A 25606-nucleotide genomic window follows, 5' to 3' on the forward strand; every position below is an offset into this window, starting at 1 on the left:
GTGAATTGTTTCTCTCTGATGGGCGGAGTGACCCACATTCCACTGAAGAGGAGGGGGGTAGGGAATATTATCATATCTTCTGCTGAGGCCGCCAATCCCGACCTGCAGCTTCCTGATATGCCAGCCCTGAGCTCCCTCCACACTCAGTTCTGCCAATTCCCCTTCAACCTGACCCACAGCCTCTTGCTTTTCCAGCCCTGGCTCCCCACACACAGCTCTGCTGATGCCCCCTTACCCTGACCTGCAGCCCCCCACTGCAATTTCACTCTTGTCCCACCTCATCCCCTGCTATGCTAATGCCCCTCACTCCTGACCTGTTTGTTTTGTTACTTCCAACAGTATCTCATGATATGGGCTTGGGAGCTGTCCATAAACTACATAACACAGCCATTTGGGGGGAGGGGCTGTGATGGGTTCCCCTCGGGGTGCCACCTGGAACTGGGGTACCACTGAGCCCTTTGACTCACCAGCCTGGGCTCCCTCTCACACTGTGCTGTGACAAGCTGCGACCCACTCCCAGTCCTACACTTCCACCAGCATTCACACAGGCAGGGACACACCCAGCTGCAGTTACATGCAGGCTCTCTGACCCATCACTACATGGAACTGTACAGCATAAGCTCATAGAGTTCACCCATAGAGTTCTCAATGTGGAGAGGAAATGCAACAGCCCTGCCCTTTCAGCTAAGGTTCCCAGGCACTTCATTCCAAACGTACTGGTTTAGATTAAAGCATAAAATAAGTTTATTAATTACAAAAAGACAGATTTTAAGTGATTATAAGTGATAGCAAACACATCAAAGAAGATTACAGAGTAAATAAACAAAAACACAAACTAAGCCTAAAATACTAGAAAGATAGGATATGAATTAGCAAATTCTCACCCTGGCTGATGATACAAGCAGGCTGGCAGATTCTCAAGGTACAAGCTGCACTTGCTTTGCAGCTTTGAATCACCAGGTTTTTCATACACAGGCTAGAAATCCCTTTAGCCTGGGTCCAGCACTTCCCCCAGTTCAGTCTTTATTCCTCAGGTGTTACCAGGAGACCTCTTGTGTGGGGAGTGAAGAACAATCAATGATGTCACTCCCTGCCTTATATAGCTTTAGCATATGGCGAGAACCCTTTGTCCCAAACTCAGTTCCCAGCCCAGTTTGTGCAAAAACACTGGCATCCAAGATGGAGTTCCGTGTCATGTGGCCTGGTCACATGCCCTTGCAGTGTCATAGCAGCCATTGCTTACAGGCTGGCTAAAACATCCACAGGAAGGTTAAGCTATTCCACAGCCCATGGTCTTTGTTGATGAGCCATTAGCACCATCTGGCTTCTTCATTGTTGTACCTAAAAGGCTGGCTGTGGATGTTTTCCAGAGTAAGCCCATTTGAAATACTGATCCCTAGTCAATAGTCATAGCTTCAGATACAAAAATGATACATGCATACAAGTAGGATAATCATATTCAGCAAAGACAGGATACTGGGCTAGATGGACCCTTGGTCTGACCCAGTAGGGCCATTCTTATGTTCTTAGTCCCATGGGTCCTGACCAGATGGTTTGGTGGAGGGGAACGTTCCCCTGTTTGGGCTTTGTCATCCTCTGTGTATTGTGTCAGGGTGCTTGGAGCTTTGGCCAGGTGGTGAGCTGGTCCTTAGGGAGAGCAGGTGACAAGGCCTCGTTGGAGATGGACTTGGTCCTTATTCCCAAATCAAACTAGCTTATTAGTTCATACAGAGCCAGGGCTGGGAGAGGGTCCCAACAATGACTAGGAGGGAGTGGACAGCTCAGGCCCATGTCACAAAGCTCAGTAGAATGGCTCCTGCCAAGTGGCCCATAATGGAAGAGCATTAGCCGAGACACAAACTATTAGCACAAGAACTGCCTGCCTTAAGTGGCAAAGCACGGAATATTCCCATCACCCCGGCCTTCCAGCAGTTAGTGCTGCCCTAGCCGTGGCACATGGCTCCAGGAAATGTCAGGTTGTGACCTTCTGACTCTTCTGTACTCGCAGCGAACCACAGACGTTTTAACCCTAAGAAGTCCTCCACCTACCAGGCCACCAGTCAGAGCATCTCTATCCAATATGGCACCGGCAGCATGACTGGATTCCTGGCCTACGACACTGTCCAGGTAAATCACAAGAAAGGATCAAAGCCTCTGGGGAAAGATTAGGAGTTAAGGACAGGACAGAGCTGGGAAGCTAAACCAGCAACTACACTGGGTGTGAATGGGGAGAAGGGTGTTGAAAGAAAGAGAAGACAGAGGATGCAGTCAAAGAAAGAGGGCAGGTGACACAAAGCAAGCCAGAGATCATCTGCATTAGGCCGTCATGCCCACTTAGATTCTCTTTGCGTGCTTACAAGCATCGTGTATCCTGTACACTGCCTCGTGAAGTGGTAAGGGTGCATGTGCACCCCTGCCCCCTAGTGGATGGAAACAGAGCTGCTCTGCTGTGTCATAGTCCTATCGTATCAATGACTATAGGAGGTTCAGCTTTACTGGTCAGGGGGGCTTTTGGAACAGAAGGATTTCGGTTCTCCGCCTGCTGTCGGCATGAAGTGTGAAGTGACCGTTGTATCCCGAATAGGAACCACTGTTAAATCCTAGTCGGCGAAAGGGTTTTCCCGGGATTGTTGATACACATAATACCCAGTCAGCCTATTCCAGATACCAGGGCCTCATTCAGATCTCACTATTAGATGATGTGTGTTCATTTCTCATGAGTTTAACTTCTAGTTTTTAATTGCATAGTTTTAATAGCAATAATATTAACAGTATGCTGTTTTAATAGCATTACGGCATATTTGTATAATGATTTGTTTGCAAGATTGCGTTGGAATATGATCTACCGGCATGCATAACCCATTAGTTTGAAATCAATAAATACCCACTCTTAAAAGACTGACCACTGGCCAGTGGTGGGCTCACTGGAGAGCAAACACCTGAATAGCCCTTCAGCCCTAGAGAACGCCCTTTGGTCCACCTCCCTCCAAACTGGCTTCCATCCCCCTCCATCCAGCCCCCCAGCCCACGTGGGGGTGGTGTGCACCTTAACTTGATAGTTCCAAGGTTTCAGAGGCTTACATTTCTGTTACCTCAGAACCTGGCTCACATAGGGCAGGGGGAACAGAGAGGCGTTGAGCCCCCAGAGAGGCAGGGCCCTAAAATCCTGGTTTACATGGAGTGTGCTCAGACCACCCTAGAAGGGCTGGGTTCCCCAGATCCTGGCTCTCATGGGGGGTATGAAGATGGGCTTAGACCCAAGGGACCAGGCCCCCCCCCAGATCCCATCACACATGGTGGCACAGAAAGGGGCTCAGGCACTGAGAGTGGCAAGGATCCCCCAGGTCTCAGCACACACCTGGGGGCAATGAAAGAGGCTCAGACCCCCCAGGAGAGACAAGCCCCAGGTAGCAAATGTGAAAAATTGGGGCAGGGGTGGGGGATAATATGTGCCTATATAAGACAAAGCCCTGAATATCGAGACTGTCCTTTTAAAATCAGGACAACTGGTCACCCTACAAGCCCCATAGATCGCAGCACACATATAAGAGGAGAGAATGTGAGGCTGACAGGCCCCCTTCCCCTAATCCCCAGCTTCCCCTGCCACATCCCTCATGCATGCCCCCTCCCAGTATCCTACTTCTCATCTTCCCCTTACTATAGTTCCACCCCACCCCGCAACCTGTTCCCTCTTCCCTCCCCCACCCATCCCCACAGTCCCCATCCCCTCACCACAGCCCCAAACTCTTCTCTCCTAGTCCCCCCAACCCCTCTCCTCTCCCTGCACTCTCCCAACCCCAGCTGCCCAGCACGACACTGTGAGCGTTCACACGTGCAATTGCTTTTCTTTTCAAAACCAGTCTGAGCCCCTTCAAATTATCTGCTGTACTCAGATTGCATTTCCCAACAGTAAAAACCACCTCAGCAGAGGAGGAGGATAGCCACACCATGCCTGCAAGTCAGTCTCAGATCTCTGCCAAGGGTAAAGGTACAATCCCTGGCTGTGGCTCCACCTCTGTGGCCACACAGCATGTCCCCTTGAGCCACCAAAGTCACCTGAAACCAGGCTGGCTGGAAAGCTCTGTGTGGTGCATGAGTGTTTACTACACAATACCCCAGCCAGCAAAGCTCTGCCTTTCATAATGCTTTCATAATTGCTTCCCCAAAGGGGCAGCGGGTGCCAGGAAGTTGGTGAGATAAATATCAAGGGACTAAGCTCACTTTGGGGAGGCTGAAAGCTGTGGTTTAAGCACCAGGTCTGGTTTGTTTGTTTTTTTAAACCACATTGGTGGAATCTATTGACTTTATGAAACACTAGTTTGGGGAGGAGGGGAAGGCTATAGCTCAGGAAACTCTCTCGAGTGACCTCAGATTTGGTTTACTATGTCTACCCCAAGTCACAGCAAATTTCAAGAAATCTGAGTAACAGGGCCGGCTCTAGGATTTTTGCCGCCCAAGGCAAAAACAATTTTGGCTGCCCCCCCCCCCCGTTTTTTAATTACCCCACCCCCGGTCCCGCCTCAACTCCACCCCTTCCCTGCCTCCTCCCCCCAGGCTCTCAAGCCTAGGAGGGAGGGGGAGAAGTGGCGCCCGCGCCGCGGCCACTCGGAGTCTCCCCCTCCCTCCCAGGTTTGAGAGCCTGGGAGGGAGGGGGAGACCCCGAGCGGCCGTGGCGCGCGAAACAGCTGATTCGCGCGCCACTGCTCCCCCTCCCTCCCAGGCTTGTGAGCCTGGGAGGGAGGGCGAGTAGCGGCGCGCGAGCGGCAGCAGCAGCAGAGGTGAGCTAGGGTGGCCGGGGCACATTTTTAGGGGCGGCATTCTGGCGCTGGCCATGCCGCCCCTAAAAATGTGCCGCCCCAAGCACCAGCTTGTTTTGCTGGTGCCTAGAGCCGGCCCTGCTGAGTAAACATGCGGATGTTAGAACTCTTGGAATAGTCAGCCTAGAAACAGAAATGTCATCTTAACCTAAACCATGCACTGTGAATACCCATTTGGGGGAAGGCAGAGTGCAGGGAACGGCAGCCTCTGGCAGAATGCAGACCCATAAGGTCCCTGGGGTAGGGCTGGGCAGCTTTTCCCAGGTGCAGCCTCTACAGATATGTTTGTGGAAGATTGTCATTTAGAGATGCTCCCTCATAAGGGACAGTATTATGAATATAGAAATTTAAAGATGTACCCTGGAAGCTGGGGTGGAGAACACAGTGTCACTATGTACAGCAGTTCACCCCAGCAGCTCCCTAGTTGTTTTATTTCTTTCTCATTCACTACTTTGTTGTTTAATGAACCCCAAGTTCATTACATGGTGTCAGAAGTGCTGCGTGAGAAGGAGACGGCAGTCATTTCAAAGTCAATTCCTGTGTTTGAAACTAAAGCAGAGGCAAGGGGAGCACGTGGCAGAGCAAACAGAGAACAAAGGCTTTTGTATGTATTTGGTGAGCACAATAGTAGCTTGACTAGCTTAAGGAGTGTTGCAACCTCTATCCAGTCTGCAATTGTCAGGCAATGTTGCAGAGAACTGAGAAAAAAATTGAGATATAGATTTGAATTGTATTTAGCAGCGATGGGGCAGAGGAGAAAAATGATAAAGTGAATTTATCAGTCTTTTTGCATGTTGTTGAGGAGGAAGCATTGGGATATTTATAACAACTTTAAGTTCGAAGAAGGTGAAAGCATGAAGTTAAGTAAAATACTGACTAAATTTGGGGAACACTGCATGCCAAAAAGGAATGAGACCTTTGAGAGACAAAAAATCGATCATACCATAGACCAATATGTCACATAATTAAGGTAACTCAGTAAAACCTGCAACTTTGGTGAATTGACTGGTCAGAGATAGAATCATTTGTGGCATTAAAGACAATGTGTTAAGAAAGAGACTGCTCTGTGAAGGAGACTTAACTTTAGAAAAAGCTCTCCAGATATGCAGGGCAGCAGAAACTGTGAAAGCACAAGCCAGAGAGCTTAATCCACCAGAGGGAGTTATCCATGTACTAAGTACAAACAAATATAGCCAGAATAGGTCAAATCAAAGAGTGGAACCACTCGCTATGAAAACTACTGCAAGGGGGAAGGCTGGGTACAGACGATCATGTGGAAGATGTGGATCACAGCATGGCCCCAAACACTGTGTTGTCTTTGGGAAACTCATAAATGTGAGGGAAATAATCATTCTGCAAAATGCTGCAGATCTCAAATGCAGAAAAGTCAAGTGCATTCAGTTGAAGACAACCTGGTTGGGGAGTTTTTCATAGATGCACTGGGATCTAGCAAGCGTGCTGAGAGGGACTGGATACTACCTGTGACAGTGAATGGAAATTATTCCACTGAAACTGGACACAGGAGCTCAGGTTAATATTCTGTCTGAACAAGATTATGAGAGACTAAAAATAAGACCAAAACTGGGATCAACAAAAATAAAAGTAACTGGTTATTCTGGAACAATTATACCATTGAAGGGGAGGTGCATTGCTAGCATCAACCATAAAAACACCATGTGCAGCTCCTGTTCATTGAAGTGCCAAAGAAGGTGACACCAATTTTAGGCCTGGCTCCGTGTGAAAAACTCAGTCTGGTAAACCAGGTGTTCTCACTAAACGATCATACTGAATCTGGTTATGAGGCACTCTTTTCGGAATAGCATGATCTGTTTCAAGGGTTGAGTTGCTTGCAGGGTGAACATATAATCCGGATAAACAACAGGTCTCTCCAGTTATCCATCCATTTCATAAACAAACTAGAGAAATACAACCTAGATGGAGCTACTATAAAGTGGGTGCAAAACTGGTTGGAAAACCGTTCCCAGAGAGTAGTTATCAATGGTTCACAGTCATGCTGAAAGGGCATCTCGAGTGGGGACCCGTAGGGATCAGTTCTGGGTCCGGTTCTGTTCAATATCTTCATCAATGATTTAGATAATGGCATAGAGAGTACACTTATAAAGTTTGCGGCTGATACCAAGCTGGGAGGGGTTGCAAGTGCTTTGGAGGATAGGATTAAAATTCAAAATGATCTGGACAAACTGGAGAAATGGTCTGAAGTAAACAGTATGAAATTCAATAAGGACAAATGCAAAGTACTCCATTTAGGAAAGAACAATCAGTTGCACACATACAAAATGGGAAATGACTGCCTAGTACTGCGGAAAGGGATCTGGGGGTCATAGTGGACCACAAGCTAAATATGAGTCAACAGTGTAACACTGCTGCAAAAAAAGTGAACACCATTCTGGGATGTATAAGTATGAGAAGTAATTCTTCCGCTCTACTCCGCACTGATTAGGCCTCAACTGAAGTATTGTGTCTAGTTTTGGGCACCACATTTCAGGAAAGATGTGAACAAATTGGAGAAAGTCCAGAGAAGAGCAACAAAAATGATTAAAGGTCTAGAAAACATGACCTATAAGGGAAGATTGAAAAAATTGGGTTTGTTTATTCTGGAAGACTGAGAGGGGACATGATAACAGTTTTCAAGTACATAAAAGGTTGTTATGAGGAGGGAGAAGAATTGTTCTTCGTAAACTCTGAGCAGGGGTGGCTCCAGGCACCAGCGCACCAAGCACGTACCTGGGGCGGCAAGCCACGGGGGGCGGCCTGCCAGTTGCTGTGAGGGCGGCAGTCAGGGAGCCTTCGGCGGAATGCCTGCGGGAGGGCCGCCAGTCCCGTGGCTTCGGCGGCAATTCGGCGACAGCTATGACAAAGCTGCGGGACCAGTGGACCTCCCGCAGGCACGCCGCCAAAAGCCACCTGCCTGCCGTGCTTGGGACGGCAAAAAACATAGAGCCGCCCCTGCCTCTGAGGATAGGACAAGAAGCAATGGGCTTAAACTGCAGCAAGGGAGGTTTAGGTTGGACATGAGGAAAAACTTCCTAACTGTCAGGTTAGTTAAGCACTGGCATAAATTGCCTAGGGAGGTTGTGGAATCTCCATCATTGGAGATTTTTAAGAGCAGGTTAGACAAATACCTGTCAGAAATGGTCTAGATAATACTTAGTCCTGCCATGAGTGCAGGGGACTGGAGTAGATGACCTCTCAAGGTGCCTTCCAGTCCTATGATTCTACTTAGAAAGGTGCCATTTGCACTCCATGATAAACTCAAGGCTGAGCTTGCAAGGATGGAAGCAATGCAAGTAATACAAAAATTTAGGTGCCAACAGAATAGGTGAGCTCCCTCGTCATTGTGGAGAAAAGTAACACCCAGCTACACATATGCTTAGAACCAAGAGACCTCAACAAAGCTATAAAAATAACATTTCAAGCTACCAACCAGAGAAGAGATTATGTCTCAATTTGCAAATGCTCAATATTTCAGTAAATTGGATGCATCCTCAGGTTTTTGGTAGCTAAAATTAACTGAAGAAAGCTCAAAATTATGCACATTTAATGCCTCATTTGGAAGATACAGATTCTTACACTTACCCTTTAGTATAGTTTCAGCATCAGAATTATACCACAAAACCACATATACAATCTATGAACATCTTACTCATGTTGACACCCCAATAAAAGAGGAGCATGATTGTAGACTTTAGGAAGTGCTGAATGCAACTAAAGCTGCAAACCTCAAACTAAATAGGGAGACATGTGTTTTAGGGGTTACAGAACTGACTTTTGTTGGGGACATTATTTCCAACAAAGGTGTAAAACCTGATTAGATGAAGATTTCAGCCACTGAAATGATGCCACGTCTGCAGTCAAAGAAAGATGGCCAACAGTTCCTGGGAATGGTTAATTATCTTGGAAAATTCATCCGTAATCTATCTACCAAAGCAGCAACTTAGAGAAAACTCCTAGAGAATAAAATTGAATGGTATTGGGGTGCAGAACAGGAAGCACCACTGGAAGGTTTAAAACAACAACTGATATAAGAGCCAGTGTTGAAGTTCTATGCAGCCGGAAGGCCTATTTAAATCTCAGCAGATGCTTCACAGTCTGGGGTAGGTGCAGTGATTTTATGGAAGCATAAGGATTGTTGGCAATCAGTGGTATATGCATCCAAATCACTGGCTGAGGCAGAAACCAGATATGCACAGATTGAGGAGGAGCTTTTAGGAGTATTGTTGGCCTGTGACAGATTCAATCAGTATATTTGTGGCCAGACAGTGGAAGTTGAAATGGACCTCAAGCCCCTGATAGCGTTATTTAACAAACCGCTAAATGACTGTATCTTAAGGATTCAAAGAATGATGATAAAGATGTAAAAGCATGATGTGGTTGTGGCCTACACACCCGGTAAATTCATGTTCACTGCAGATGCACTTTCCAGAATGGTGACTCCCACTACGAAACCAAAGGAGACCTTAAAGATAGAGATGCAAGCCTATGTAGATATGATTGTAAAGTCAATTCCCATAGTTAACAAAAAACTGCAACAAATTAAGAGGAGAAACGGAGAAAGATGAATGATTGGGGATCTTTAAAGAAGTGATCATTAAAGGTGGCCTGAGGAAATAAGCAGTTGTCCAAGTATAAGAGATTATTGGAACTGCAGATACGAACTTACTGTGATAGATGGGATGATTTTCAAGGGCAGCAAGGTTGTAATTCCAATGAGCCTCCAACAAGAAATGCTACAGAAGATCCACAAGAGTCATTTAGAAATTGAGAAGTGCAAACAACGAGCATGAGAGGTGCTGTATGGGCCACGGATCAATCATGACATTACTAATATCATAGGAAATTGCTTTTCTTGCTTGAAATACAAGCCACGTCAACAGGCAGAGCCACTGAGGTCTCATCCAGTTCCACAAAGGCATTATGAGAAGGTCAGCACTGATTTATGTATCTGGCAATCAAAGGATTATTTAATAGTCACAGATTATTATTCTCTGTATGGAGAAATCTGCACTCTGCACAGCACTAATAGTAAGTCAGCGATAGCCGGCCTGAAGGGAATCTTCTACAGCTATGGAATTCCAGATGAAGTTGTTAGCAATAATGGAAAATAATTTTCCAGCACAGATTTTAGACAATTTGCCAGGGATTGGCATCAAGTCCAAATTACCCCCAATCGAATGGTCTTGTGAAAAGGGCTATATGGACAGCAAAGAACTTTATGAAAAAGACTTCTGACAATGGGGGTGATTTGTATAAAGCTGTATTGGTATACCCAAGTACATCTCTGGAGAATGACTCTTCTCCAGTTCAGCTGTTAGTGGGAAGAAGGCTCAGATCTAATTTACCAATCACTGATAACCTGCTGAAATCTCATGACAATGAAACCATAGGGAATATGAAAGAAAATCAGAAGTGGAAGCAGAAATATTATTTTGAGAAAAGGGCCTGTGATCTCCTGTCTCTTAGCCCAGGTGAGAGAAATGTGATTCCTCAGGCACACTCTAATACTTGGGGCCAAAGGGGTACCATTAAAGAACAGCTGCATCCAAGCCCTGGTCTACACTACGAGTTTAGGTCGACTTTAGCAGCGTTACATCGATTTAACCCTGCACCCGTATACACAACGAAGCCGTTTTTTTCTACTTAAAGGGCTCTTAAAATCGATTTCTGTACTCCTCCCCTGACGAAGGGATTAGCACTGAAATCGACATCACCGGGTCGAATTTGGGGTAGTGTGGACGCAGTTCGACGGTATTGGCCTCCAGGAGCTATCCCAGAGTGCTCCATTGTGACCGCTCTGGACAGCACTTTGAACTCAGATGCACTAGCCAGGTACACAGGAAAAGCCCCGGGAACTTTTGAATTTCATTTCCTGTTTGGCCAGTGTGGCGAACTCAGCAGCACTCAGCAGCACAGGTGACCATGCAGTCCCCTCAGAATGTTTCTACGTTCCCCCTATCATCTCCATCCCTGAGGTTATCGCAGATTAGAAGGCGAAAAAAATGCACTCGCGATGACATGTTTTCCGAGCTCATGCAGTGCTCCCACACTGATAGGGCACAGCGTAATGCATGGAGGCATTCAGTGGCAGAGGCCAGGAAAGAATTTCTGTGTTTGCTTAATGGCAAAAGTATCATGCCTTGCTAGCAATCCTGCCCGAGCCAGGTTGCTGTGTCAGCCTTGGGCGGGGGCATGACCACTTTGTGAGCAGGAAGGCCATAGATATAGACATTGCATTAGATAGCTTCTGTAGCTAGAGAAAACATTCCTGTGCATTCAGCAAAGTCTGTGGCAAAAAAAGAGAAGCCCCGTAGTGTGGTGGTTATCAAGTTCACCTAACACACAAAAGCCCTGTAGTGTAGTGGTAGAACAGTAGTCGTGTTCACCTAACACATGAACCGTCACCGGTTTGAAACAGGTCACTGTTCCTTTTTCTGTCTCCCCTCCTGCATTTTTAGTCTTAGAACAGACCGCGCTGTGAAATTTTACTTTGAATTATATCAATTATGAGTTAAATAATATGGAAGCTCTCTCTCAGTTATAGTCCCAGGTTCCTTACCCTTTCAGCAGCTCTGATAAATTAACATTTTTGTTAGGGGCAGGGGAAAATTTTCATGAAGCCTTTTATAGGGACTAATGCTATCTAGGACTCTGAAATAATCTTAACGTGGCCCATAGAGTGCAATCCTTCGTTCTGGATTTGTCATTCCACAAGTTGAACTGCTCCTTACTACTGTCCAGGCTTCATGAGCCATAGGAACAAGGGGCAGGCTGGAGTAGGTGCAACCCCACGGTGCTGCTGGCTGGGAGAGCAGCCTGAGGCAGAAGCCTCCAGCTCGCATGATATTCCAGGCAGGACTGAATCTCCATGAGATGAAACTTAAAGAAGAGAATGACCTGGAGTCACTCCCATTCGGTGCTCTAAGAGGAGGATAGCCATGTCTGTCCAGGCACCCCTGATCAACCTCACCGAGGTCTGCCAGCTGAGCAGGGCTGAGCGGGACCCCGGCTTGCAGGAGCCGGCGGACAGAGCCCCAGACCAGCAGCGGGCTGAGCCACTCACCCTGCTGCCGGTCTGGGGCTCCGTCCGCCGACCCGCTCAACCCACTGTCTGGGGTTCCGATCATCCAGGCAGGCAGCGGGCTGAGCGGGTCTGGTGGACGGAACCCCGGAAAAAAGGTGCAAAACGATTGTCTGCCGTTGCTTTCACGGGCTGGGGGGCTGACGACATGTACCCAGAACCACCCGCAACAAAGTTTTTGCCCCATCAGGCATTGAGAGCTCAACTCAGAATTCCAATGGGCGGTGGAGACTGCGGGAACTGTGGGATAGCTACCCACAGTGCAATGCTCCGAAAGTCGATGCTAGCCTCAGTACTGTGGACGCACTCCGTCGAGTTAATGGTCTTAATGGTCTTCAGTGGGGACACACACAATCGACTGTATAAAATCGATTTCTAAAAAATCGACTTCTATAAATTCACCCTAATTTTGTAGTGTAGACATACCCTAAGGTTTTACGCAATCCAGACTGATCAGGGGAACACATTGTAACATAATCCAAAAAATCTACGCGGAATCCCAGGAAGTTCCAACACATTGACAGTTGATGTGGACTCTGCCATTTCCCAACTGACTGATCATTTATCATCAACTGACAAAGGAGAACCTGGCAAGGAACAAGAGAATAATTCAGACTCTAATGAAAGGCTGATACTGAGAAGATCATAGAATATCAGGGTTGGAAGGGACCTCAGGAGACTAAACATCCTGAAAGACTCAGAGACTTGCTAACCTGCCTGGAGAAAGGCTATTGAGGAAAGTGAGTGGTAAAGATTCACTCCAGAGTGATGTGCTGGTAACCTCTCCTCTCTAGATAGTTGACACACTGGGTTTATGGAAAAACACTAGACAGGTTCAGAATTTAATGTGTGTGTTATTAGATAGTTGTTAGCTGTTTATATATACGTAGATAAGAGCTACTGGGTTTTTCTGTTTTTTAAGGGGGAAGATGCAGAGATATGTTTGTGGAAGATTGTCATTTAGAGATGCTCCCCCATAAAGGACAGTATTATGAACACAGGAATTTAGAGATGTGCCCTGGAAGTTGGGGTGAAGAACACTGTGTCGCTATGTACAGCAGTTCACCACAGAAGCTCCCCAGTTTGTTTTATTAAAGGTTTTATCCTTTCACATTCACTGGTTTGTTGTTTAATGAACCCCAAGATCATTACGTAACATGCATCTGATTCTCCCCATCCCTCCCCCCAATGTTGGAGGCATTGTGGACACCAACCAGATCTTTGGTCTGAGCAAGACCGAACCCAGCTACTTAAGCTACTTTGCCCCCTACGATGGGATCCTGGGTCTGGCCTTCCCCAGCATCTCCTCCTCTGGAGCCACCCCCCCATCTTCGACAACATGATCAAAGAGGGTTTGTTGTCCCAGGACCTCTTCTCCGTCTACCTGAGCTTGTAAGTCAGGGCTGGAAACAGCCCATCTGTCTGCAGCGAGATTCACACTCCTATAGCGCCTCTCACACTGAGCGATCCCTGCGATGTTTGCATCAGAATTCCCAAAACTCAGCCACCTCTGGGGTGGAACGTGGCAGCCATTCTGTGCTAGTCAGGTCTGGCGCAACCACTAGGCAAACTAGGTGGCCACCTAGGGCACCAAGATTTGGGGGCGCCACCGCTAATCAAGACGATGGCTGCAGATTGCAGACTGTAGGGAGGACGTATATGATAAGAACCACACTCCCAATGAATTGTTCTCCGACTCCTGCCATTTAGAAAGCCAGCGAAGTCCTTTGATTGTGAATCAATAATTGTACAGATTGCTGTGTTGGTAGGTACATTACAATAGTAGCTCCTCTGTCTTGTAGATCGCACAGCAGCCAGAAGGAGAGTGGAGCAGCTTGTGGCGGGAAGTGTAAGACCCCCGCTGGGGCTGAGCTGTGCTGTCAGTGCAGTGCAGGCCGGGGCCGGCTTGCACATGGCATGCTCTGAGAGCGGGCTGCAGGATTTCCAGGCAGAGGCTCTGCTCCCTGAGGAGAGAAGGGAGGGATGCCGTGGCTGGCAGCTCTGCGGGCTCTCTCGTATGGAGGGGCTAAGCCGCTTTAACCCACCTCCCTGTGCCCCAGCTTTCTACCCTCCTGACCCTGCTTTGGCGTGAGGGCCGCGCACTCTCTGCCTCACAGTCCTGCCTGCCCCACACGCTCCCCCTCCCGGAGCAAGAGCCCAGCATTCAACTCCCCAGCCAGGGTGCAGGACGGACTTGTGAAGGCAAAGCAGGCGACACGATCCCATTGCCCTGTTGCAATTGCACTTGGCCCGCTGCTGCATGCCAGGGACTGGAGAGGAGAGCGCCCATTTTACCTTGCGGCTCTTTGAATCCTACCTCGCCCTCCGCCCCCCCGGCCAAACCCAGATTGCGCCCTCTCCCCCCTCCACACCCGAACCCCACCTGCTTCCCCTCCCCTCCCCATCAAACACAATCCCCTCTCTGACCAAACCCAGTCTGCTTCCCTTCCCCACCTAACCCGATACCCCACTGACTCAACCCAGTCTGCTTCCCTTCCACTCCCCAGCCAAACCCAATCCCCCACTGACCCGAACCCGGTCTGCTTCCTTTCCCCACCAAACCCGATCCCCCAGTATGATGGAGTATCCACCATTCTAATTTTATAAAAACAACAAGGAGTCCGGTGGCACCTTAAAGACTAACAGATTTATTTAGGCATAAGCTTTCGTGGGTAAAAAACCTCACTTCTTCATATGCATGGAGTGAAAGTTACAGATGCAGGCATTAGATAATGACACATGAAGACAAGGGAGTTACCTCACAAGTGGAGAACCAGTGTTAACAGGGCCAATTCAATCAGGGTGGATGTAGTCCACTCCCAATAATTGATGAGGAGGTGTCAATTCCAGGAGAGGCAAAGCTGCTTCTGTAATGAGCCAGCCACTCCCAATCCCTATTCAAGCCCAAATTAATGGTGTTAAATTTGCAAATAAATTTTAGTTCTGCTGTTTCTCTTTGAAGTCTGTTTCTGAAGTTTTTTTGTTCAAGAATAGTGACTTTTAAATCTGTTATAGAATGTCCAGGGAGATTGAAGTGTTCACTTACTGGCTTTTGTATGTTACCATTCCTGATGTCCGATTTGTGTCCATTGATTCTTTTACATGGGGACAGTCCGGTTTGGCCAATGTACATGGCAGAGGGGCACTGCTGGCACATGATGGCATATATAACATTAGTAGACGTGCAGGTGACTGAGCCCTTGATGGTGTGGCTGATGTTGCTGGGTCCTCTGATGGTGTCGCCAGAGTAGATATGGGGTCCAATAACATGTATTAATTCTAATGAACAATGCCATATTATGCAGTAGTTATTTTTGAAAGTTTATAATAAGCAATGCTCCGGGGGGGGGGGGGGGGGCAAAGTGGAAGTTTCGCCTAGGGCACAAAATATCCTTGCACTGGCCCTGGTGCTAGTGCCATATGTTTTGGGGAGCAGAAGTGAATGATGATATCTCTAATAACAACTGCAGGGGGAATTAACATTAGGAAGAATCTAGTTACTAGTTATGACTGGAAAATGGGTCTCCCCCACCCCAAGAAAATTTCTACTTTCCAGCAAAAAATCAAACACTGAAATAATTCAGTTTGGAAATATTGCCCTGGTGCCTCGTGGGAGTTTGAATGGGGGGATCTCATGCTCCCATTTTCCTATCTAGGCTGGAGTCCCTGGTCAGACTACACTGCCCATGATGCACCACTGTCCCCCCTCATGGTGGGGAAAGGGTGTTGCATGATGTGAAATGCACCAGTCTGACTCTATCTCCCATTGAAGTGATTGACATTGTCTCGTTAGCCAACAATTCGTGCATCTTCCTTGACTCTCCTCTCTCCCTTCTCCAGCAACAACAAAAGGGGAAGCTTTGTGATGTTCGGCGGCATTGACTCATCTTACTACTCTGGGAGCCTGAACTGGATCCCTCTCACCGCTGAGACTTACTGGCAAATCTCCATGGACAGGTATCACCCACCCCTTGGCCCTTCCACCTGGGGGCTATTGGAAGACAGGTCAAATGTTACTGAATTGTACATCAGAGCCAGGGAAACTCAGCCGTCAGAGTCTAGACAAAATGAGAGACAAGGAAGCCACAAAAACTCCTTCCATGGAGCCATAGGAATGGGACTCCACCGCTAGGTTAGGTCAGGTCAGTGATTCTCAACTTTGTCCATACCAGGACCCCTCTCCCATCTGTCCAGCTCTGTTTAGCAGTATGGGAAGGGCAGGGGGGCTGTGACCATCAGTCCCAGAAGGCTGTAGCACGAGGAGCGACGGGCAGTAGCCGCGGAAGGAAAAGTATAGGATGAGACGTCAGAGCAAAGTTCTTGGCAGTCATAGCAAAGGGGCGGTGGGGCAGCTCCACCCCACAGGACGCTTCCTGGCTGCTTGTGGGCTGAGTGGGGATGAGATTGGGAGTGTTCCTGGGGACATTCCCCTGACTCTCTCTCTCTTCCAGCATCACCATGAATGGCTACCTTATCTGTTGTGCTAATGGCTGCCAGGCTATCATCGACACTGGCACCTCTGTGCTGGGGGGGCCCCCCCAGCCATCTCCAAAATCCTACACTACGTTGGTGCCTGCGGGGACTCCGGCGACCTGGTAAGGTCAGGGAGGAGGGATGGATGTTTCTAGAGGCATCTGCTATACATGCGCATGGCCGAACCCCTGATTTCAACACCACTGCCCACAAGCTGCATCCAGCCAGGACAGGGATCAGCTGGGTCACTCTGCAGATTCCCTGGTGCTTCCACCCTCACCATAGAAACACAGGAGAAGTCGCCGTCCCCAGCACATGGCCAGGCCACATATAGAATCCGGGACCGTCTGAGCTGACAAAATTGGTTCAATTCGCAGAGGCTCAGGCTTTCAGAGCCAGAGGTTCAATCCCTGGAGAGGCCCCAGTCACCCAGCTCATTCAGACCCCATTGCTAACCACATGCGGCTTCCCTTTCCCCAGATGTGTCACCTCCCTCGTTGGAGAGTTGAGTGCTGGAGCCATGACTAACCTGGCTCCTCGATGTTGCCTTTCTCCCTACAGATCAGCTGCAGCGCCAAGCACACCCTGCCCGACATCATCTTCACTATCAATGGCATCAAGTTCCCTCTGCCCGCCACCACCTACATCCGCCAGGTAAGTATCCGCGTCGGAGCCTCTCAGCAAGGGAGATGGTGGAATCTCCTTCCTTAGAGGTTTTTAAGGCCGGGCTTGACAAAGCCCTGGCTGGAATGATTTAGTTGGGGTTGGTCCTGCTTTGAGCAGGGCGTTGGACTAGATGACCTCCTGAGGTCCCTTCCAACCCTGAGATTCTATGATTCTATGATCCAAGGGCTTGTGCCTGAGGCTGCAGGACCATCACTGAAACGCAGCACAGAGTCCGTTCTTAGCATGGGGGGTGGCGCAAAGAGCTCTTCCCCCAAAGGGACTGTACAGGCAGCCTGTAGAGCTGGCTGCCCCAGGAAATCACCATGCCAGGGGGCTTACAGGAGAGGGGTTAAATAAGCAGCTACCCGGCTAGGAGGCCACTGAGGAGAGCATCCTTTGTCTTACCAAGGGATCTCGAAGGAGGAGAAGTGGTTGGCGTGGAGCTGGGAACTATATCTCCAGGTGGTTTAGTTTCCCAGACAGAACGACTGACAGAGGAGCACTGCGGAATCCCCCATGCTGTTAGGCAGAGACAGTTGAAATGGGGTCGCTCAGCAAAGAGGATCTCCCTTAAGCACCTGGGGCCCAGAGTGATTCCTGAATGCCCTACGGTACCAGGACTAAATAGCAATTCAAGAAAATACCTTGAGTGGAGAAATGGAGCAGCTCAAAACTCCACCAGAGCTGAAGCTGGCTGGAAATATGGAAGACAAGTGGAAGAGATTTAAACAGGGCCTTGCATTGTGTCTGCAAGCAACGAGTGCCAGTGAAAAGAGCATCTGAAGAAGTGAGGTTCCTACCCACGAAAGCTTATGCTCCCAATACTTCTGTTAGTCTTAAAAGTGCCACAGGACCCTCTGTTGCTTTTTAGTGAAAAGGGAGGCAATCAGATGTAGCCTTATTTCTGACGAGAGCAGGTTCTGGTGCACATGTGTCTAAAATATCAGTTAAGTCAGGTTAACTATGAAACTGTATTACAAAAATGTAAGGAGTACTGCACTCCACATAAAACTGAAGCTTATGAGAGTTTAACCTGAGGTTCCAAAAGGAAAGTGAAACTAGAGTAGAATTTGTTCCTGATCTAGAGCTGGGGAGCCAATTTTGCAGGGTTTTTTAGGGGGCAGAGCGGGGACTAACCAACTCCCTGAGAAGAGACAACACTGTGACTGGAATGTGGAACAAAGCCAGGAGACCCAGAATCAACCCTTCACGAAGCACTCCAAGTCCAGAATGACCCTTGTGGAGGATGGACAGAGCTCTGACGCTGCAGGCATGATTGAGAATCCAAAATGCTGTAGTTAAACCTGAAGAAGAGCTCTGTGTAGCTCGAAAGTTTCTCTCTCTCCCCAGCAGAAGCTGGTCCAATAAAAGATATTACCTCCCCAACCCTGTCTCTCTAACAGGAAACCTAAGGCAGAAAGGCGCACGCAGCTCAGACAGAATCAGGGAAGAACAACACCAGCAGAAGTTCAGGCAATGCCTGGCATATCAGAAGAGATACAAGAACCGCCATGAATTCCATCGCTTTGCAAGTTTGCCAGCACCGGCAGAGTGCGCACAGCCTGGACAAAGAGGACGATGACAGTACCACTAGCTCAGCTGTTTCATAGGAGCAACGGTCGCAGCAAAAGATGACCAGGCTGTCACAGCCGGAGAGCAAATGGTTACGTTGGACACTGGTGCACAAGCTGATGAGTTGCCACAAATAGTGTTATCAACACTAAAAGAAAAGCCACGGGTAAACTCAGGGCTTAGAGCAGTGAGATTATCCCCACTAAAGGAGTATGTGAACTAGACATATGGGTAAACTGGGAAAGCTACAATGTGGAATAGTACCCAGGAAAAGTGCACCTGTTACTGGTTAAGTGTGTCAAGTCCCTGGTCTCATCAAGAGGGTGCAAAGAGTTTGAGGACATCTTCCAGGGGATGGAGAATATTTCAGCAGAGTACAGAATAGATCTGAAAGAGCCCAACCACCCCACAATTCACACCCCAAGGAACGCTCCCCTCACCCTAAGGCGGAGGCTGAGAGAGGAGCTGGATAGACTCATTGATCTGGGAATCACTGAGCAGGCAGAGGAACTAATAGAGTGGATATAATCATTGGTCGTTGTAGAAAACACAGACAGAACCCTTCGCTTATGCATAACCTCAAAAGACTTAAATGTCTGAAAAAAGGGGATGTTTTTCACTACTACAGGGAAAGACATTTTTGGGGAGATGGTGAATGCCAAGTGTTTTTCTACAGGGGATGCATCACAGCAGGGTTCTGGCTGGTGCCCTAAGAAGGACAGAACACATGTTTGTTCTCCTTCAGCATCTCCTTTGGGAGACACCATTTCCACAGATGGACACTTGGCTTGTGTTCAGCACCAGTGTTTCACTGGAAAATACAATATGCTTTTGATGGTCTAGAGGGTGCCATGGTTTATGCAGGCAATGTTCTGATCTGGAGAAAACCAGAAGAACATCATGACCAGAGGCTCCGGGCAGCTGGGAAAGAGCCAGAGCTGCTGAGCTAAAGCGAATATGAACAAACATATAAATTCTGTATAATGGAAATAATGTCCCTGGGCGAGAAGTTAGTTTAGCAAGGGGCACAGGTCGATCACAGTGTAGGCGAGACCATCACCAAAATGCCAGCCCCAACAGACAAGGAAGGGTGCAATGATTCCTTGGAACAGTGAATTATGTAGGGAAATTTGTGCCTAAACTAACAGTTCAAACAAGTCAGCTGAGAGCATTGCTGTGCAAAGACATGCAATGCACCTGTGGTGCAAATCTTCATAGAGAGTTTGAGACAATTAAGGGGTTAAAAAGGCCACAGTCCTGTGAAACTCTGACAGTAAGCTCAAAACTCAGTTGTCCATGGACACCTCTGAAGAAGATATTGGCACAGTCCTCCTACAGCAGGATGGTCAGAACGGGAGACCAGTGGCTTACGCATCACAGGAACAAACAAAACTGGAATGACCATATGCTCAGAGAGAGGAGGAGACTTCGGATTTTTGTCCACAGGTGTAAAGAGTTTCATGTCTCTATTTATGGAGGCCAGTGTTCGCTGAAACTGACCACAAACCACATATTTACCATTGCCAAAAGGAGCCTGGGAACCATACAAAGATTACTTTTTCAGCTGCAAAGATAGGATTTGCAAATTGAATACGATCCTGGGGGAGATTTGGCAGTCTCAGACACGCTCCCTAGAGCATTTGAGAAGACGGCAGTGGAGCAAAGTCCAGAGCTGTTCTACATGTCAATTTGATTAAAAAATCAGTCCAGCCTCAGACAAAACGTGGACTGCGATTGCCAGAGTTACTGCTTAGGACGAGACGCTGCAGAAATCGGTTAAGGCTGTTAGCACTGAGTGACCGTGACCACATGTTCCCAGCCCCTATCACCAGTTCAGGGGGAAGCTCTCAGTCCTAGATGGGATTTTGTTTAAAGGCACCAGGATGGTGATCACTGAGCTATTGCAGAATCAGATATTAAAAAGGAGACATGAAGGTCATTTAATGATTGAAAAATCTAAGCAAAGGGTCAGAGACATTTTACACTGGCCTCAAATGAACAGCAACATTGAGGAAGCTGTCAAGGCTTGTTGTATGTGCCAAAAAAGCAAAAACCTATGTTAGTGGCAGAGAAAAAATTGTCCCCCTGGAGTAGAAATTTGTCTACATTGGCTGGAAAAAAGAAGACTATGTATTTGTCCTAAACTACTAGTCTCATTTCCCTGAGGCAGCCATACTAAGGTACTACAGCTAAACAGTTGATTGTGCATCTCTATTTTTGCTAGTCACAGTACACCTGCCATAGTGATGTCTGACAATGGGCTGCATTGAGTTTTAGCAGTTTGCGGTGAAGGTTGGGTTTAGACGTGTGGAGAATATGGAAATGTCTGTAATATTTATAGGGAAAATATGCATGACTCAGTTTCCCCTACTTACTTTGTATTGCTCGGCACTGGGTCTGGAGGAGTTAATTTCTTCTCGGGGACAGGGGGAATAAGAGATGGCTGCTGGTCACAGAAGCCTGCCCAGGTTGGCATGACTGACCTATCAGGAACTGACCGCATAGCAATGTAGTGCCCTGCAGAGACAATGGAAGACCAACAACTGGGCACTGACTGGCAGCCAAGGGAAGCAGAACATGTGACCACAGTGGAACTGCAACTGGAGACGGGGACAGACTGTTAAGCAGACTGCTCCCAGTTCACAGAGATTACATCCACAAGGCTATGGAAGAGGGGGCAGGTGATTCCGCCAACATGGATTTAGAGTTAAATTGTGCTGTCCTAGGCTAATCTAAGAACTCCTCAACCCTGGATTCCAGGTGACTAATGAATGCTGGATTGTTTTGAAAAGGCAGCACAGCAAATCTCTAATGGTCATATTGCTCCCAAAGGGGTAAAATCTCACTGGAGAACCCTGTTGAGAAACACAGGAGCTGAATCCAGAGCGCCTGGTCCTGGAATATTGGAGCCATGGGATCCCAGGAGCTTCCACCAAATCGTGGACATGATGCAGCGTGCATCTGTAATGGAAATCAATGGCCACCAACAGCGGTGAGGTCACATGAGGCTGCCCTGAGGTTGTATGAGGTGGTCATCCCAGACGGACACATACTGAGGAGGAAGAGGTGACACCTTCTCCAACATCCAGAAGGGAGGGAGGAGGGGAGCTGGGTCGGCCGGCTGGCCCGAGGGAGTCTCAGTTAGGCAACAAATTAAGCAGGTGGAGACAAGTGAGCCCCAGGACATACCACCATGGAGCAAATGGACTGACTGCCTCCTAACAGCAGTAGCACTGACACATCAAGGGAGATCAGCAATCCGAGCTAGAGTGAAGGGTGCCTTGGAAATCAATTGAGCGTTACTAGTGGTTGGTTATAAGCATATGAATGGAGCATTCTATGAGTGCTGTTTAAGTGGAGTTGTGACTGAGTAATGGCTGGAAAAGGAGGAGGTGGTATCGGTCACTGTCCCTTAAGAGGGTTAGCATCCCAGACAGGAAGTCTAGGGGAGGGGCTGCAGAGGCCCCTGTGCTGTTCTGCAGAAGCAGTTAGAACTGAGCACTGGGGAATTCCTTCAAGCACCTTAGGCCCAGAGTGATCACTGTATATCCCGTCTGAAGGGCAGTGACCCCTAGCAGCTGGCTGAGGCATTGAGTCGGTACTGTACTCACCGCCTGTACTCACTGCCTGTCTCCTAGCCATGCCTGCCCCAGCCTCATGCAGCTTAGCTTGGGAGCTCCGAGATCTCAGCCCAACATACAGGGAGTCAGTGGAGTTCCAGCCCAATAACCCATGTCCCATTTTTCCCCGGTGCAGAACTCAGGCTCTTGCTCTCCCGGCTTTGAAGGCATCAATGTCCCCACCTCCTCCGGAGAGTTCTGGATCTCGGAGACGTCTTCATCCGCCAGTACTACGCTGTCTTCGACAGGGCCAACAACCAGGTGGGCCTGGCCCCCATGGCATAAACACAGCGCCGTCCCTGGGACACTGTCATGGAACACTGACCCCGGAGAGTCTCCGTTTCTCCAGAGCCCAACACCGCGTATCGATCTAGTGCTAGGAATTGCTGCTAGGAATTAAATGGACACACGCTATGCCCCATCCCACACTCACCCTCTCGCCTCTAATCTTACCAACTGTAGAATAGAATATAGGACTATTAAAGTATCAGAGTGAATTGTTTCTCTCTGATTGACTATGTCATGCCTGGACTCCTCCGATGGAAAAGTGGTGACATATCCTCATAGCTTCTGCTGATGCTGCTCAGTCTTGACCTGCCATTCCCGTCCTGGGCTCTTCCAACACACACAGCTCTGTTGATGCCCCTCAATCTTTATGCACAGTCCCCGTGCTATTCTATTCATGTACCCAACCACGTGCCCTCTGATCTGCCAATGCCCCTCAATCCTGACCTGTTTGCTTTGTTACCTCCAACAGTAACTTGTGAAATGGTTTTCTGGGTATAACTTTGACATGAAGAAATTGTTTATAAGACGAAAGAAAACTAAAAAACAAAACTGACAACCCATAGAGTGTGCAAATGAGTTACATCATATATAAAAAAAAGATAAACAAATGAGTGGTACAATGGACAAATACTTAAAGCAACCCCCTCTTCAGGTATGAAGTTTTAGAATGTAAGATCACATTCAAACAAAAACAAAGTTTGATTAACTATATTTAAAGGACTGGTTCACTGATGGGAGGATAAGGTTCACCAAGCAATGAGACTCAACCAGGGTATTCAATCAATAACTTAGAACACTAAAAACATTAGAGGGACATTCTTATTCAATTGAGGTAGGCTAATGGTTAAGCATCGGCAGCATAATTCAGTTACCATATGTGAAGAATTAGTGCCATATATCATAGAATCATAGAAGATTAGGGTTGGAAGAGACCTCAGGAGGTCATCTAGTCCAACCCCCTGCAGGATCAACCCCAACTAAATCATCCCAGCCAGGGCTTTGTCAAGCTAAGCTTTAAAAACCTTTAAGGATGGAGATTCCACCACCTCCCTAGGTAACCCATTCCAGTGCTTCACCACCCTCCTAGTGAGATAATTTTTCCTAATATCCAACCTAGACCTCCCCCACTTCAACTTGAGACCATTGCTCCTTGTTCTGTCATCCACAACTCAGAACAGCCGAGCTCCATCCACTTTGGAAACCCCCTTCAGGTAGCTGAAGGCTGCTATCAAATCCCCCTCACTCTTCTCTTCTGCAGACTAAATAACACCAGTTCCCTCAGCCACTCCTCATAAGTTATGTGCCCCAGCCCCCTAATCATTTTCATTGCCCTCCGCTGGATTCTCTCTAATTTGTCCACATCCTTTCTGTAGTGGGGGGCCCAAAACTGGATGTACTACTCCACATGTGGCCTCACCAGTGCTGCATAGAAGGGAATAATCACTTTCCTCGATCTGCTGGCAATGCTCCTACTAATGCAGCCCAATATGCCGTTAGCCTTCTTGCCAACAAGGGCACACTGTTGACTCATATCCAGCTTCTCATCCACTGTAATTCCCAGGTCCTTTTCTGCAGACCCGCTGCTTAGCCAGTTGGTCCCAGACTGTAGGAGTGCATGGGATTCTTCCATTCTAAGTGCAGGACTCTGCACTTGTCTTTGTTGAACCTCATCAGATTTCTTTTGGCCCAATCCTTCAATTTGTCTAGGTCACTCTGGACCCTATCCCTACCTTCCAGCATATCTACCTCTCCCCCCAGCCTAGTGTTATCTGCGAACTTGCTGAGGGTGCAATCCATCCCATCATCCAGATCATTAATGAAGTTGAACAAAACAGGGGGAGGGATAGCTCAGTGGTTTGAGCATTGGCCTGCTAAACCCAGGGTCGTGAGTTCAATCCTTGAGGGGGCCACTTAGGGATCTGGGGCAAAATCAGTATTTGGTCCTGCTAGTGAAGGCAGGGGGCTGGACGTGATGACCTTTCAAGGTCCCTTCCAGTTCTAGGAGATGGGATATCTCCATTAATTTTATTTATTTATTTATAAAACCAGCCCCAGGACCAACCCCTGGGGCACTCCACTTGATTCCAGCTGCCAACTAGACATTGAGCCATTGATCACTACCCACTGAGCCCAATGATCTAGACAGCTTTCTATCCATGTTATAGTCCATTAATCCAATCCATACTTTTTTAACTTGCTGACAAGAATACTGTGTGAGACTGTATCAAAAGCTTTGCTAAAGTCAAGATATATGTCCACCACTTTCCCCATATCCACAGAGCCAGTTATCTCATCAAAGAAGGCAATCAGGTTGGTCAGGCATGACTTGCCCTTGGTGAATCCATGTTGACTGTTCCTGATCACCTTCCTCTCCTCCAAGTGCTTCAAAATGGATTCCTTAAAGACCTGTTCCATGATTTTTCCAGGGACTGAGATGAGGCTGACCAGTCTGTAGTTCCCCGGATTCTCCTTCTTTCCTTTTTTAAAGAATGGGCACTATATTTGCCTTTTTCCAATCTTCCAGGACTTCCCCCGATCGCCACAAGTTTTCAAATATAATGGCCAATGGCTCTGCAATCACATCAGCTAATTCCCTCAGCACCCTTGGATGCATTAGATCCGGCCCCATGGAGTTGTGCATGTCCAGCTTTTCTAAATAGTCCTTAACCTGTTCTTTCACCACTGAGGGCTGCTCACCTCCTCCCCATACTGTGCTGCCCAGTGCAGCAATCTGGGAGCTGACCATGTCTGTGAAGACCAAGGCAAAAAAAGCATATAGCCAAATACAAATTCAATGAAAGTAAACTAGGTCACAAACAACATTATAATTCAACTCAATATCAATGATCTTGAAGTGTAGAAGAGAATCAAAATGCAAACTAGTAAACTAGTTAGGATAATATGTGTCAAACCAGTGTCAACTTAGACAATGCTAGGAAAACCAATAATTCCTTCTAACACTGTCTTAAATAAATTATGTTTCTAGGACTAAGCATAGGATTCCAAGGCCTTGGCTACACTTACCGGCAAGTTCGACGGCTGGAAATCGAACTTCTGGGTTCGACTTATCGCGT

At 47.7% G+C, this 25606-nt stretch overlaps 1 pseudogene; it reads left to right on the forward strand.

Annotated features, from left to right (window-relative positions):
* Positions 1–1289: 1289 nt before the first annotated feature.
* On the forward strand, positions 1290–22529 carry LOC101948659 (pepsin A-like; annotated as a pseudogene).
* Positions 22530–25606: the final 3077 nt, after the last annotated feature.

The sequence above is a fragment of the Chrysemys picta genome, chromosome 4, assembly GCF_011386835.1.
Source record: "Chrysemys picta bellii isolate R12L10 chromosome 4, ASM1138683v2, whole genome shotgun sequence".
Classification (NCBI taxonomy): domain Eukaryota; kingdom Metazoa; phylum Chordata; order Testudines; family Emydidae; genus Chrysemys; species Chrysemys picta.